The sequence below is a fragment of the Mobula hypostoma genome, chromosome 8 (genome assembly GCF_963921235.1).
Source record: "Mobula hypostoma chromosome 8, sMobHyp1.1, whole genome shotgun sequence".
Taxonomy (NCBI): domain Eukaryota; kingdom Metazoa; phylum Chordata; class Chondrichthyes; order Myliobatiformes; family Myliobatidae; genus Mobula; species Mobula hypostoma.
This window is the reverse complement of record NC_086104.1, coordinates 63,451,824-63,468,214: the sequence shown is the minus strand read 5'-3', so window position 1 is coordinate 63,468,214 and position 16,391 is coordinate 63,451,824. Positions and strand designations below refer to the sequence as shown.

Genomic DNA, 16,391 nt, shown 5'->3' with positions numbered 1-16,391 from the left:
TAAAACGTCGCCTAATTCTGATGAAAATTAACTGACCTGAAACGGTTCCTTTTTTTCACCTGCCTGACCGCATGTTTTCCAACTGCTTAAGAGCAGCAACACACGTCAAAGTTGCTGGTGAGCGCAGCAGGCCAGGCAGCATCTCTAGGAAGAGGTAGGCTGTATTTGCCAGCAACAGACGCATTCAACTGCAATTTACAGTAAACGCGCATCTCTTTGGGATTTCGAAGGAAATCAAAATACCTGGGCAAAAAACACATGGTCACAGGGAAAATGTGCAATACTCCGTAGGCAGCACTCAAGGTATGAGATATGCGTGATCATTTTCATCACATTTCTTCTGTTTTTTGCTACCATAGTGTAAGCTAAAATGGATAAATTCAATTGTAAATCAGAAGTATAGCAAGGAGATTCAGAGTCAGAGAAAGAAACCGTAATGACAGAATATTAATGTCAAATTGACGACCATGCTAAGGCAGTAAATGCTGATTGTCATGTAACTATCCATATTTCCTTGCTCACTGCATCTTTGGGGTATACTTTCCAAACTTTTCCATCAATCATTTGCTGACTAAGCTCCAACAATGAGCAAGTCATAGGCTCCTTAGTGTAGATGTCGTTCAAACTGAGTTGTAAACTCATATGAACCCAGTTATGTAGGTATGTTGGGAGGCTGGGGAAATTTGCAATGAACAGATAATTCATTGAGAAATGCAAACTACAAGAAAAGTAATTCACCAATGGCCACTGAAGGAGGTTTAGGATAATTTCAGGGTGAATTTTGGAACATTACCAGGAAGAGAACAAATCTAAGGGTTGCAACCATTAGGAAGCAGCAATAAATAATGAGAATGAAATGACAATGAGGAAGAGGTATACTCTAGGAGTAAATTATGATATATAAAAATATTGTTGGAGCTTTTATTATTTAGGGAGGACAAAGCCTTCCAACTGTCCACCCCTACTTGTAGCTACATACTGCATCTCACTATGCCCATACAAAGGATATACATGAATCAACATCATGGATCTGCATTTGGAAGCATATGCAGGCCAGATGAGGTAGGGAGGGCAGCTTTTCTCTAATGAATGACATTATTTAAATCTGATGGGTCTTTATAACTACCACGTGCAGATTATTCACTGAACTCAAATTCCACTATTGGCATGATGGAATCTGAACTCTAGTTTCTCAATTGATTATCCGGGCCTCCGATTTCTAGTAACTTAACCAATACATCAGCAAGAATGATCATGACCATGAGACCATAAGACATAGGAGCAGAATTAGGCCATTCAGCCCATCAAGTCTGCTCTGCTATACCATCATGACGGAACCCAGATCCCACTCAACCCCATACACCTGCCTTCTCGCCATATCCTTTGATCCTCTGACTGATCAGGAAACAATCAACTTCTGTCTTAAATATACCCACAGACTTAGCCTCCACCACAGTCTGTGGCAGAACATTCCACAGATTCACGACTCTGGCTAAAAAAAATTTCTCCTTAACTCTGTTCTAAAAGGTCGCCCATCAGTTTTGAGGCTGTACCCTCTAGTTCTGGACACCCCCACCACAGGAAACATCTGCTCCACATCCACCCTATCTGATCCTTTCAACATTCGTAGGTTTCAATGAGATCCCAACATATTCTTCTAATTTCTAGTGACTGAAAGCCCAAAGCTCCTCATATGTTAACCCCTTCATTCCCAGAATCATCCTTGTGAACCTCCTCTAGACTCTCTCCAATGACAACACATCCTTTCTGATATATGGGGCCCAAAACTGTTGACAATACTCCAAGTGCAGCCTGACTAGTGCCTTATAAAGGCTCAGCATTATCTCTTCCTTTTATATTCTATTCCCCTTGAAAGAAATGCCAACATTGCCATTGCCTTCTTTACCACAGATCTTCTGTGAGTCTTGCAGAAGAACTCCTAAGTCCTCTGTACCTTTGATGTTTGAACCTTCTCCTCATTTAGATAATGGTCCGCGCTATTGTTCCTTTTACCAAAGTGCATTATCACACATTTCCCAACGCTGTATTCCATCTGCCATTTTTATGACCATTCTTCCAACTTGTCTAATCCTGCTTCAAATGCATTGATTCCTAAGCACTACCTAAGTCTCCACCTATCTTTGTAGCAATGGTAAACTTTCCCACAAACTGATCAATTGTATAATCTAAATCATTGACAAACAATGTGAAAAGTTGTCATCCCAATACTGACTGCTGAGGAACACCACTAGTGACTGGCAGCCAACCAGAAAAGACCCCCTTTATTCCAACTCACTGCCTCCTGCCTGTCAGCCATTCCACTATCCGTGCCAGTATCTTTCCTGTAACACCTTGGGATTTTATCTTGTTAAGCAGCTTCATGTGAGTCACCTTATCAAGTACCTTCTGAAAATCCAAGTAAATGACATCCACTGCCTCCTCTTTGACCATCCTGCTTATTACTTCCTTGAAGAACTCTAACAGATTTATCAGCCAAGATTTCGATTTACAGAAGCTACGCTGACTTTGACTTATTTTATCATCAGTCTCCAAATACCCCAAAACCTCATCCTTAATGATAGACTCCAACACTTTCCCAAACTCTGAGGTTAGGCTAACTAGCATATAATTTCCTTTCTTTTGCCTTCCTCCCTTCTTAAAGAGTGGAGTGACATTTTCAATCTTCCAGTCCTCTGAGACCTTGCCAGAATCAAGTGATTCTTGAAAGATCATGACCAATGCATCCATTTTCTCTTCAGCAATCTCTCTCAGGACTCTGGGATGTAGTCTGTCTGGTCCAGAAGACTTATCCACCTTAAGACCTTTAAGTATGCTTAGCACTTTTTCCTTTGTAATAGCAATGGCACTCCCTTCTGCTCCCTGACACTCACAAACACCTGGCACACTTCTAGTGTCTTCCACAATGAAGACAGATGCAAAGTACCCATTAAGTTCATCTGCCATTTCTTTGTCCCACATTACTACCTCACCAGCATCATTTTCCAGTGGTTAAATATCAACTCTCACCTCTCTTTTTCTCTTTATACAACTGAAAAAAAAAACTTATAGTGTCCTGCTTTATATTATTGGCTAGTTTGCCCTTATACAAGGTAAATCCAAACATCTAATAATGTCGCAATAAGAACAAACAGTTTGGTCACCAGAAACAATTTTCAGAATAAAGGTATAAGATCACACAGATAACCACTAGCATTTCTTATCAGAATTCTTATGGGCAATCATTAACACTTGACATACTGTTAAGAAAGTACTTACACTCACACCCGTGTGTGGTTTAATTAATAAATTAGTTAATAAAACTATAATCAGAAACTTTAATCATAAAACATTCACTCTTCTGGTTTTGGAGTAGGAGAGTAAAATCATGATGTATTAACAATATTACAAAGAAAGTATTAGAAGATGGATTTATCTTTTGCAGAAATCCTGTAAATGTGCAAATTAGAGAAATAAGGAGATTGTTGTATTGTTCTGCAAGTATAAAAGGATGATTTTCAACATTAACAGAAATCTAGATCAAGTTACTAGATTTCTCAATCATTTGTGTGGAAAGGACTGATTAACCTAATTAAAAGTAAAATATTGCTGTCAGTTGATTTTCAAGCTATAGCAAAGAAATAAGTAAATAGACAACAGCCAGACAGATACAGATGGTTACCCACGGCAACCAGGGAAGAAGGTCAAGGAACAGAACCAATTTAAAGTAATAACGTATTTAAAGTATAAATCTAATCAGAACAGAAACATCTTGAAATTATTTACCACTTAGAAGAAAAAAACTTGCACTGGGCTAACATGAGTAAGATAGGCAGGAAGAAGCAGCCCAGTCCCCACCAGCTAAGATTAACTGTCCAGTGAATCATTTGATCTAACTGATTTACACTGATTTTGTGGCCTTGTGTAATAACCACTCAAGAAGATGATAAAGAAAAGAGATGTACCATCAAAATCTTAATGAGCTAATTGGGTCTATCTGTTCATTCGACAGGGATAAAATCCCACAGCTGAAGTACACTTGGCCCTGTTGGACTGGAAGTGTCCTTCAAGCTGGCAGTATATCAGAGCCTATGAAGAAATGCACCACCACTCATATCTACAAGGAGATGAAGAAAAGGAAAGAGATCAGAACTTGGAGACCCATCTGACTGCTAAATGAGGTTTGTAGTCAAAATTCAAAGCCAATCAAGATAGGTTTTTTGCGGGTTGGTGATAGACCAGTATCACATTTAGTGCACCCCTGCCAGTTTTGTGTCAATTTAAGATATATTTGCTTTAATATAGCATGGGTTTGGAGGGGGTGAACATTTGACTCATTAGCTTGGACAATACGAAAGGGTTAGACAGAATATTATACACATGCACAACAAATGCTTTGTCCAAAATGGCCTTCAGAGAGGGAATTCATGATTGGATACATAGTAGTGCAGAGCAAAACAAGGAGTGAGAAATGGGAAACTTCCTAGTCAGGTCTGCAGTCAGGCAAGGTTGCCTTCCCTCTTGGTCTTGTTTGAGAGGTAAAAGGTTTGTAAGAAGACAAAAACATACTCTGGCTTAAGTGGGGTGACAGTCCCAACCTATGGGTCAAAGCCTCTCTACACAGGGTTAACATCACCAGCTTCTGTTTGAAGTCACAGTCATCCTAGAGGCTGATAAACATCTATGACCAATTTTAGAGAAGGTGATGTTTCAGCTAAAGGTCCCACATTGGGATTGCATATACTTAGCAATATCAGGCTCAGGGAGGAGCAGTGGGGATAGAGGGTGATGGTGGAACAGCTGGGGGAGGTGAGATGGGACCAGACAATGGCATGATGGGCAGATGGAACTAGGTAGGGGAAGGGAAACAAAAGGAGAAGAAATCTAGGTGAACAGGTAGGTGGGTTGGTGTGGAAGAACAGAAAGGGTGTGGGTTAACAGAAAATGCAAAATTCAGTGGTCTATTGGGTTTAAGCTACCCAAGCAGAATACCAGATGTTGTCCTTCCAATTTGCATTTGCCCTCTCTGTGGCCATGGAAGGGGTCATTATCTCCGAGTGGATGGGAGCATGTCATTTTACCTCGCCTTCCCATTCCACTGTGAGCTGTGTGCACTCAGTCTCTCCATTGCTATAGAGAGGCAAGATGCAAATCGGAAAAACCTGTCACACATTTGCATCGACCCCCGTATGCGTACCAACATTAAAGCAAAGGGGTGGCGGTGGAGCGTGGCACGTGGGGTGCCTCTCACACCGCGTCTCCCATCACCCGGAGCGACAGCTCGGCGCAAACTTGGCAACTCGGCGCCGCTCAGGGTGAGTACTCCACGGGACTCGAGTCTTTTTTACCGGTAAACTTTTAATTACTTTGGTAGAGGTTTGGTTTCGGAGTATTCCATACTTTTTTTCCTATTGTACTCCTGACTCTTTCCCCTTAATTCATTGGTTTGATAACAGGAGAAAATTCCGAGGCAGTTTGTTTACGTTTCCTTCTGGATACACAACATTAATTCCGTGGTTTAAAAAAATCTCGCAGCGAATACAAAGAAGGACTCTGTGTGCCTTACAAATTAGGCTACGCTTATGGTTTAAAGAGTTTTTTAAATGCTGTATTAACCATAAAACCAATACTTAAGGAATAACTGGGTCGCACGCCACTGTAACTCACGCCTCCGAAAATACTAAAACACCCTGCTTCACGTATTTCTCCTCGGTAAATATATTTCCTGGTCACACGCAAAGAAATCTGTAACAAACCCCAGAATCAAATGTAGGCAATTCAAAAACAGTTCTCCTATTCAAATTGAGAGTTATTTTGCGTTTGTGTTATCGGGACATCGGTTGTTAGGAGACGGTGACAGACTGCGGATCGCTGGGGGATTGAGTTTAACGAATGTCCTTAATTCTGCGAGTTTCGTTTATAGGCGGGTCATCGATACAAGATAATCGAAACCATCTCCCGGATGTCCATCAGTTTCTTGTCTAAGACGCAGTACCGCTGAATGTCCAGCACTCTGACCGGTAAGTTTCATCCGCACAGTATCTCGGTGGCTTAATATTCTTGTGCTGGTGATGCTGCTGACGTCACTTCACCGCCATCTGTACCTGTTTCTCGAGTTCGTCAGTGTCTGAATCAGAATCAGGTTTAATATCGCTGGCATATGTCCTGAAATTTGTTAACTTTGCGGCCCCCACACAATGCAATACGTAACAATATAGAGAGAAAAAACCGTGAATTAGAGTTAAATTAAACAAGTAGTGCAAAAATTAATAAAAAAGTAGTGACGTACTGTTCACAGGTTCAATGTCCATTCTGAAATCGGATGGCAGAGGGGAAGAAACTGTTCCTGAATCGTTGAGTGTGTGCTTTCAGGCTTCTGCAACTCCGTGGTAGCAATGCGAACAGGGCATGTCCTGAGTGATGGGATCCTTTATGATGGGTGCCGCCTTTTTGAGGCACCACTCCTTGAAGCTGGCATAGATACTACGGAGGCTAGTGCCCATGATGGAGCTGACTAATTCTACAACTCTGCAGCTTACTTAGATCCTGTGCAGTAGCCACCACCACCACCACCACCCCCCCACCACCTTACCAGACAGTGATGCTGCCAGTTAGAATGGTACATCTGAAGAAACTTGAGAGTGTATTTGGTGTCATACTAAAACTCCACAAACTCCTAATTAAATATAGCTGCTGCCTTGCCTTCGTTATGGTCTCATTGGTATGTTGGGACCAGGTTAGGTCCTCAGAGGTATTGACACCCAGGAATTTGAAATTGCTCACTCTCTCCACTTCTAATCCCTCAATGAGGACTGCTGTGTGTTCCCTTGTCTTAGCCTTTCCGAAGTCCACAATCATTTCTTTGGTCTTACTGACATTGAGTGCAAGTTTGTTGCTGCGACACCACTCAACTAGCTGATATATCTCGCTCCTGTACGCCCTCTCCTCACCATCTGAGATTCTGCTAACAATGTTTGCATTGTCAGCAAATTTATAGATGGTATTTGAGCTGTGCCTACCCACACAGTCGTGGGTATAGAGAGAGTGGAGCAGTAGGCTAAGCACACATCCTTGCTGTGTGCCAGTGTTGATTGTCTGCGAGGTGCAGATGTTATTTCCAATCCACACAGATTGTGGTCTTCCAGTTAGGAAGTCAAGGATCCAGATGCAGAGAGAGGCACCAACACCCAGGTTCTGGAGCTTTTCGATCAGAACTGCAGGAACGATGGCATGAAATGCTGAGCTATAGTGACATAGGTGTTAGTATTGTCTAGGTGATCCAAGGCTATGTGAAGAGCCAATGAGATTGTGTTTGCTATAGACCTATTGTGGGAATAGGCAAATTGCAGGGGGTCCAGGTCCTTACTGAGGAAGGAATTGATTCTAGCCATAACTAACCTTGTAAAGCATTTCACCACCATAGATGTGAGGGCTACTATATGATCATTGTTAAGGCAGCTCACCCTGCTCTTGGGCACTGGTATAATTGTTACCCTTTTGAAGCAGTTGGAAACTTCCAACTGTAGCAATGAGAGATTGAAACTGTCTTTGAACACTCCCGCCGGATGGTTGGCCCAGGTTTTCAGAGCCTTACCAGGTATTCCATCAGGCCTATCACCTTGCAAGGGTTCAACTTCTTGAGGGACAGCCTGACGTTGGCCTCCGAGACAGAGATCACAGCGTCACCAGGTTAATTTCCTTAACAAAGGTACATATCCAACCAGCTGAATATCAGGGCCAGAAGAAAGTTCCTGTTCTAGGAAGTAAAATTTTGCATATTTTCTGTTTATCAGTCAACAGTGGAACATTGCTGGAAGCTCTGACTGAACTCACAGTTTGTAAACAGATATGAAAGATATTGATCAGATATGAAAGCTTTTCATCTTGGTTATTAGGCAATGACAGCAGTGAAATCAAAAGCATGCAATGCTGGAAATGGTATAATCAGGTCGGGTTTGGAAAGAGAAACAGCATGTTTCAAATGGAGCACCCTTTATCAAACTTTTTCCCAGTTATGATGAAGTATCTTATATCTGAAATATCACCTGTTTCTTTTCCCACAGATTTCTCCTGACCATAATACTATACCATTTTAGTTCTACTTCCTATTCCAAAATGGCTGTCCGTGATCCCCTGTGCTGCCAAAATGAGGCCACTCTCAGGTTGGAGGAGAAACGCCTGATATTCTGTCGGGGTGGCCTCCAACCTGATGGCACGAACATTGATTTCTCTAACTTTTAGTAATTTCTCCCTCCCCACTCTTCTCTGTTTCCGTTCCCAATTTGACTCCCCTCTTACCCCTTCTCACCTGCCTGTCACCTCCCTCTCGTGCCCCTCCTCCCTCCCGTTGTCCCATGCTCCATTCTCCTCCCCCATCAGATTCCTTCCGCCTTAGCCCTTGACATTTTCCACCTATTATCTCTCAGCTTCTCTCTTCATTTCCCCCCACCCAACATGGTTTCACTGATCATCTGTCATCTTGTACTCCTCCACTCCCCCATCTTCTTATTCTGTCTTCTTCACCCTTCCTTTCCTGTCCTCTCCAGAGATGCTGCCTGACCTGCTGAGTTCCTTCAGTATTTTATGTATGTGCTCTGGATTTCCAGCATTTGGAGAATCTCCTGTTTGTGTTTTTTTCTCGTTATGGAGTTTTTTAATTCTATTTTAAAGTTTAAAATTTAATCTTCTCTGTATGTCAGACATTTTAAAATGTGAAAAACCCCTGGAAACTTCTCAAATCCATCAAGCCTGATCAGGGCTTTGCCTGCAGTGAAACTCTCCAGGAGATCACTGAAAAATCTTGACTCTTCCAGTCAAGATGGCACCAGCGAACAATGACTCCTCGGGTGACATCTTCCAGATATTCGATCATTTCAATTTTCCTACATCTCTACATATTCTTTTTATCTTAATTCTGTTTGTGAAATTGGAGACTGACTTAAATGTGTGATGCTTGATTGAGTGAGCTAGTAGTCTGCTGTCCCCGCGAAAACTCCAGAACAGAAATGCAAGCACAAGTTACCACGTGGAGAAGCTCAGAGATGAGACAAGGGGCCACGAGACTACATCTCTATCCGCTTAAAGTGTCGAGGAAGGTTGAAACATTGAAGCTAATGCAGAGGTGAGCGAACCGTTCTCAGAGAAGCGGCTGGGTTCAAGTCACTTCTTTTGGAGGGGATGTTGGTTCAAGTCACTTCCTTTGGAGGGGAACGTTGGTTCAAGTCACTTGCCTCGGAGGGGGCTGTTGGTTCAAGTCACTTCCCTCGGAGAGGGCCGTTGGCTCAAGTCACTTCCCTCGGAGGGGGCCGTTGGCTCAAGTCACTTCCCTCGGAGGGGGCCGTTGGCTCAAGTCACTTCCCTCGGAGGGGGCTGTTGGCTCAAGTTGCTTCCCTCAGAGGCGGCCACTGGTTCAGGTCACTGCCCTGGGAAGGGGGGCCGCTGGTCCGAGTCACTGCCCTGGGAAGGGGGGCCGCTGGTTTGAGTCACTGCCCTGGGAGGGGGGGCCGCTGGTTCAAGTCACTGCCCTCGGAGGGGGGGCCACTAGTTCGAGTCACTGCCCTGGGAGGGGGGCCACTGGCTCGAGTCACTGCCCTGGGAGGGGGGGCCACTGGTTCGAGTCACTGCCCTGGGAGGGGGACCGCTGGTTTGAGTTTCCTCCCTCAGAGGGGGCCGCTGGTTCAAGTCGCTGTCCTGGGAGGGGCTGTTGGGTCCGATTCTCTTGGAGATGTTATTGAAATTCTGAGATTTATAGATTGGACTGTAGTTCAAACTAACTGTAGTTCCTATCAGCCTCTTTCAGTTCCAAGTTTTTTTTGTGTGTTTTTGCCCATTCTTTCTGATTGCCGAATGACAGGTTGGGGTTTTATGGTTTCATGCTCTTGTTGTTTCTCCATGTGGGTGATCTGTTAGTTTTTGTATGAGGGAGGGGTTGGGATGTTTGGGGTTTATGAGGGTTTTTTCACGTGCGGTGGGGTTGATGTCTTTCTTTCAACTACTTCTATGGTTTTCTGTACTTTATGGCTATCTGGAGAAGACAAATGTCAGAGTTGTATTCTGCATACTTACTTCAATAATAAAATGAACCTTTGAATCTTTGGAAGACCTGTCAGTGCTCAGTCATATCGCTGATTAAAGTCTTGTAGTCATCACTGATTAATTCTGTTTCTTTACTTGCAGCTGTCCTTCAGCTACAATGTGTACACACATGAAGAGCAGCCTGCCTTCTCTCCTGGATGCATATCTCCCACCTCAGCTCAAGAAGCAGGTAGAACCCACAATCTCATTTTCATTATAAACTTCTCAAATAGAACAGAAACTGTTTGGCTGGCTTGCAAGTATATAAACATCAGCTGGACACTTTTGCTGAAATAATTAGAACTTCTCTGTTTACAAATTGCTTTGTATTTTTTGAAATAAAAGATGTCAGAAGAGAGGAAAGAATGGAGAAATACTTGTATTAATGCATTCAAGTGTCTTCTTTTATCCAAGAACACTTAGTTAAGGCAATTTTCTCTGTAGAGTGAAGGAACTTCCCAGTTCAGTTCTGTGTGCTAGACCCAAATGGACATTAGCCTCCTCCTAATACACTCCCACCTAATAAATTCAATCCCACTAATGAATTGGTTTTATTTATTTATTTGCGTACTTATTTAGAGATCTAGAATGGTACAGGCCCTTCCAGTCCAACGAGCTGCATCGCCCAGCAACGCACCTATTTAACAATAGCTTAATCACAGGACAATTTACAATGACCTACAAATAACCTACTAACCGGTATGTCTTTGGACCGTGGGAGGAAACCAGGACACCTGGAGGAAACACAAGCAGTCACGGGGAGAACATACAAGCTCCTTACTGATGGCGCTGGAATTGAACTCTGAACCCCGAACACCCTGAGCTGGGATTGTGCCATGCTAACCACAACGCTGCCGTGACCTGACATCTTTTCATCCCCAACAAACCTCAGCCTGAATCAAATACAGGAGTCTCTGCAGCTGCCGGAAATCCAGTGTAACGCACACAAACTGCTGGAGGAACTCAGCGGGTCAGTCAGCATCTATGGAAAGAAATAAACAGTTAACGTTTCAGACTGAGACATCAAAAGTTTATCCATTGATGCTGCCTGACCTGCTGAGTTCCTCCAGCATTCTGTATGTGTTACTCAGTCTGAACCAAATTGTTTGTGTCTCATCAGATTGCATACACAAATGTAATTTGGCATGTTGCCATACTTGTATGTGTAGTGTATCATTATGGAATTCTTGTTAAGCAAACTCTTTATAGCATATAACGTTTGAATTGAAGCTTACAAATTAAGGGCAATCATGTTTCTTCAAAATGCACAGAGATATTTTGAAATTCTCTACCTCTGTTCTATATTCTCATGTTGATATAAACCTAGAAATCAGAAGTTATAGTCCATTTGAGAGTGCTTGGCCATTTAGTACGATCATGGTTGATCACCCAATTTTCATATTCTGTTCCAGTATTTTCTCATATTCTTCACTTTCTCTATCCCTAACTGCAATACCTAACTCCTCCTTCAATAATCTGGCTCCTTAAACCTATGGCATTTGGTGTGAGATTCACTTTCACTGGAAGAAAGTGAATATTCCACTTATCTGCAGTATTTTCTTCATGATGTTACCCACCTCTATTTGGTTCTCCTCTTGGTCTCCTACACTTGGTCTCTTACACTACAGATAAGGGAATGAGGAATGGTGAAGGAGAGCGGGGTGGGGGGGAGTGGGGCATTAATGTAAGTTCAAAAAATTGATGTTCATGCCATCAGTTTGGAGGCTACCCAGACGGTATATAAGGTGTTGTTCCTTCAACCTGAGTGTGGCCTCCTCACCTTAGTAGAGGAGGCCATGGACTGACATGTCAGAATGGGAAGCGAAATTAAAATGGGTGGCCAGTGGGAGATGCCACTAAGTGCTTGGTGAGGCAGTCTCTCAATCTACATCAATTCTCACTGATATACAGGAGGCGACACCGGGAGCATCAAATACAGCACCAACAGACTCACAGGTGAAGTGTCACCTCACCTGGAGGACAGTTTGGGGCCCTGAATGGTAGTGAGGGAGGAGGTATAGGGGTAGGTTTCAATAGGTACATTTAATGTCAGAGAAATGTATACAATATACATCCTGAAATACTTTTTCTTTGCAAACATCCACGAAAACAGAGGAGTGTCCCAAAAAATGAATGACAGTTAAACATAGAACCCCAACCCCCCCCAAGCTCCCCCACACACACGAACAGCAGCAAGGCAACGACCCCACTCCACCCCTAGCAGCAAAAAAAGCATCAGCACCCACCACCGAGCACTCAAGCGTGCAGCAAGTATCAATAAAGACACAGAATTGCAATACCCCAAAGACTACTTGTAATTCAACATACTGCAGGCTCTCTCTCTAATAAGTGAAAAAGGGGTGTCCCCATTTCACTGCTGATTTATGATGTTAAAAGTCTGTTGCTTTGCTTTTACCAAGCTCTGCGCCCAGAGAGTCGGCACTAAAAAGGCACAGCTCTCCGGACGCACAACCCCCAGCAGATAACCCGCTGCTCCCAATACTCCGTGTTCTCCCAGGATGTTTCAGTCAGGGGCACCAGCCTAGAATCCAAAGCCACAAAAATCCGGAACCCTGAAAATGCGCTCACCTTACAGGTCCTGTCCTTGGGATATTAAAATGCACCTGTTCCGCTTGCCAGGAGGGAAATCAGTGGTGAGGGATGAATGGACAAGGGAGTCACATGGGACCAATCTCCGTGGAAAGCAGAAAGCTGGGGTGGGGGAAGATGTGCTTGGTGGTGGGATCTGTGGGAGGTGGCGGAAGTTCCGGAGAATTATGTGCTGGACGCAGAGGCTGCTGGGGTGGTAGGTGAGGTCAAGAGGAACTCTATCCCTGGTGGAGTGGCAGGAGGATGGGGTGAGGGCAGACATGCATGAAATAGAAGAGATGTGCAGTGTTAATGGTGGAGGAAGGGAAGCCCCTTTCTTTGAAGAAGGAAGGCATCTTCTTCATTCTGTAATGAGAAGCCTCTTCCTGAGAGTAGATGCAGTGGAGATGGAGGAATTGAGAGAAGGGGGATGGCATTTTAACAAGGAATAGGGTGGGAGGAGGTATAGTCCAGGTAGCTGTGAGAGTCCGTGAGTTTATAGTAGACATCAGTAGATAAGCTGCCTTCAGAGATAGAGGCAGAGAGATTGAGAAAGGGGAGGATGTTGTTGGAAATGGACCAGGTAAATTTGAGGGCAGGGTGGAATTTGCAGGCAAAGTTGATGAAGTCGATGAGCTCCACCTGGGGCTCTTATTCTTGCAAGCGGAACAAGTGCTCCACCTGCCCTTACCCCTCATCCCTCACTGCCATTCAGGGCTCCAAACAGTCCTTCCAGGTGAGGTGACACTTCACCTGTGAGTCTGTTGGGGTCATATACTGCTCCTGGTGCTCCTGGTGTGGCTTCTGAATATTGATGAGACCCGCGTAGATTGGGTGACCACTTCATCGAGCACCTATGCTCCATCCACCAGAAAAAGTGGGATCTCCCAGTGGCCACCCATTATAATTCCACTTCCCATTCCCATTCCGACATGTCAGTCCATGGCCTTCTCTACAGTCGCGAGGAGGTCACGCTTAGGTTGAAAGAGAAACACCTTATATTCCTTCTGGGTAGCCTCCAATCTGATGGCACGAACATCAATTTCTCGGACTTCTGGTAATGGCCCTGCCCCTGCTTTTGTTCACCATTCCTCATTCCTACTTCCCTCTCTCACCTTATCTCCTTACCTGCCCATCACCTCCCTTTGGTGCTCTGCCCCCTTTTTATTCTTCCATGTCCTTCTGTCCTCTCCTGTCAGATTTCCCCTTCTCCAGTCCTGTATCTCTTTCACCAATCAACTTCCCAGCTCTTTACTTCATCCCTCCACCCCCTCCTGACTTCACCTATCACCTTGTGTTTCTTCCTCCCCTCCCCCCATCTTCTTTTCTGACTCCTCATCTTTTTTTTCTCTAGTCCTGATGGAGGGTTTCAGCCTGAAACATCAACTGTACTCTTTTCCATAGATGCTGCCTGGCCTGCTGAGTTCCTCCAGCATTGTGTGTTGAGTGTTGTTTGGATTTCCAGCATCTGCAGATTTTCTCTTATTTGTGATAGCTGTATCTATATCGTCAAGCCCTGCAAATATTTGGTGCACTTTAGTGAGATCACCTCTCATTTGTAAATTTGAGAGTGTAGGCTTAGTCTACTTAATCTCTCTTCAGAGGACAATTCCTCTCCCCCACCCACTGTCATTCCAGGAATGAATATGCCAAACCTTTGCTGCACTCCCTGTTTTGAATATATGTTTTTCCTTGAATGGGAAGATCAGCCCAGTACACATTGTTCAAGGAGCTCTCTCTGTATAATTGGAGCAAGATATCTTTACTTAAACCCCTTTGGAATAAGAGCCAAACCAACATTTGCCTTGATAATTTCTTGCTAAACCAACATGTTAGCTTTTGTTGGTTTCATGCTCAAGTTTTCACAAATCCCTGTGAACACCAGCACCTTTCAACTGTGAATTATCTAAAGGAAACTCCACCTTTTGGCATTTTCTCCCACAATGTATGATTCATATTTTCAACATTATATTCCGTAACCTATTCACGTAATGTATTTGGAGTTTGTGAAGTGCCTGCTGCACTCTCTCACAGCCTATAATACCATCCGGTAGTGTGTCATTATGCAGATCCTCAGTATGCTGTGAATGGACTGGTATCTGGGAGCTGGCACTTGTATCACTGAGCAATACACCTGAAGTGTCGACCATTCATTTCCCTCTGTAGGTGCTACCTAACCTGCCAAGTTCCTCCAGTATCTGCAGAATTTCTTTTGTCTCTGTTTATATAACTGATATAGCATAGAAACATAGAAAACCTACAGCCCAATACAGGCCCTTCGGCCCACAAAGCTGTGCCGAACAGGTCCTTACCATAGAAATTTACCTAGGGTTACCCATAGCCCTCTATTTTTCTAGGCTCCATTTACCTATCCAGGAGTCTCTTAAAAGACCCTATCGTATCCGCCTCCACCAATGTCACTGGTAACCTGTTCCATGCACTCACCACTCTCTGCGTTAAAAAAACTTACCCCTGACATCCCCTCTGTACCTACTTCCAACCACCTTAAAATTGTGCCCTCCCGTTCTAGCCATTTCAACCCTGGGAAAAAGCCTCGACTATCCATATGATCAATGCCTCTCATCATCTTATACACCCCTATCAGGTCACCTCTCATTCTCTGTCGCTCCAACAAAAAAAGGCCGAGTTCAGTCAACCTATTCTCATAAGGCATGCTCCCCAATCCAGGCAACATCCTTATGAGTCTCCTCTGCACCCTTTCTGTGATTTCCACATCCTTCCTGTAGTGAGGTGACCAGAAATGAGCACAGTACTCCAAGTGGGGTCTGACCAAGGTCATATTCCATTAAGACAACCATCAAGAATATTAAGAATCACTAGCTAGTGCTTTGTTGTAGAAACACATGATAGTGCTCCTCTTGTTCCCACTTACTTCCCACTGGTCTAAGTGGTGAATGCCTCTGCACATAATTCTACCAAAAGAAGTTAAGATGTTTAAACTTTGAGGCTGAAAGAAACTAAAATTTCAGAGAATTTATGGCATCCTATGCTAAGTGCCACTTAGATGGCTTGCTTCACCTTCACTTAATTCATGGCCTAAGTTTGCAAATCAGACTCTTGGCTGCTGCTCTGCTTCAAAGGCCCAATAATCAGCACCCTTCAAGCACAAAATAGTTGTTTCCTGTGGACTGGAAGCATTGTTTGCTCATCTCCATGGTGCCCACTGTTACCATAGCAACAGGACCATAAATAATGTGGCAGCAGAGTGAGAGAACAAAGCCTACTCTTAAATGCAGAGAGGAATTTAGCTGATTAATCATCTGCTCTGACTTGTGTTGTATAGGGGAGAAGGTCCCTACTCATCTAGTGTGAGGACAGTTGGAAATGTATCAATCACATTTTGATCAGTAAATTGTGACAAATTGTTTTTTTTGGACAGCATGAGTTAAGCATATTGCAGAAACAGTTCACTGTTATGCATTAAGTGACCATTTTATTAGGTACACCTGCAAATATCTTATCAGCCAATCATATGACGGCAACTCAATGCATAAAAGCATGGATACTTGGTCAAGTCATTGGGTGTATTTAAGGCAGAGATAGATAGGTTCTTGATTAGCCAGGGCATCAAAGGGTATGGGGTGAAAGCAGGGGAGTGAGGATGACTGGAAGAATTGGATCAGCTCATGATTGAATGGTGGAGCAGACTCAATGGGCCAAATGGCCTACTTCTTCTCCTATATCTTATGGTCTTAAGAAGTTCAGTTGAA

At 43.7% G+C, this 16,391-nt stretch overlaps 1 long non-coding RNA gene across 1 annotated transcript in view; it reads left to right on the top strand.

Moving 5' to 3' along the window:
* Positions 1 to 9,067: 9,067 nt before the first annotated feature.
* The window catches only part of LOC134350127 (uncharacterized), a 48,296-nt gene continuing 40,972 nt past the window's right edge, over positions 9,068 to 16,391 (top strand). The window contains exons 1-2 of the long non-coding RNA XR_010018824.1: positions 9,068 to 9,118; positions 10,174 to 10,261. This is a non-coding gene — a long non-coding RNA (uncharacterized LOC134350127). The remainder of the gene's footprint in view (positions 9,119 to 10,173; positions 10,262 to 16,391) is intronic.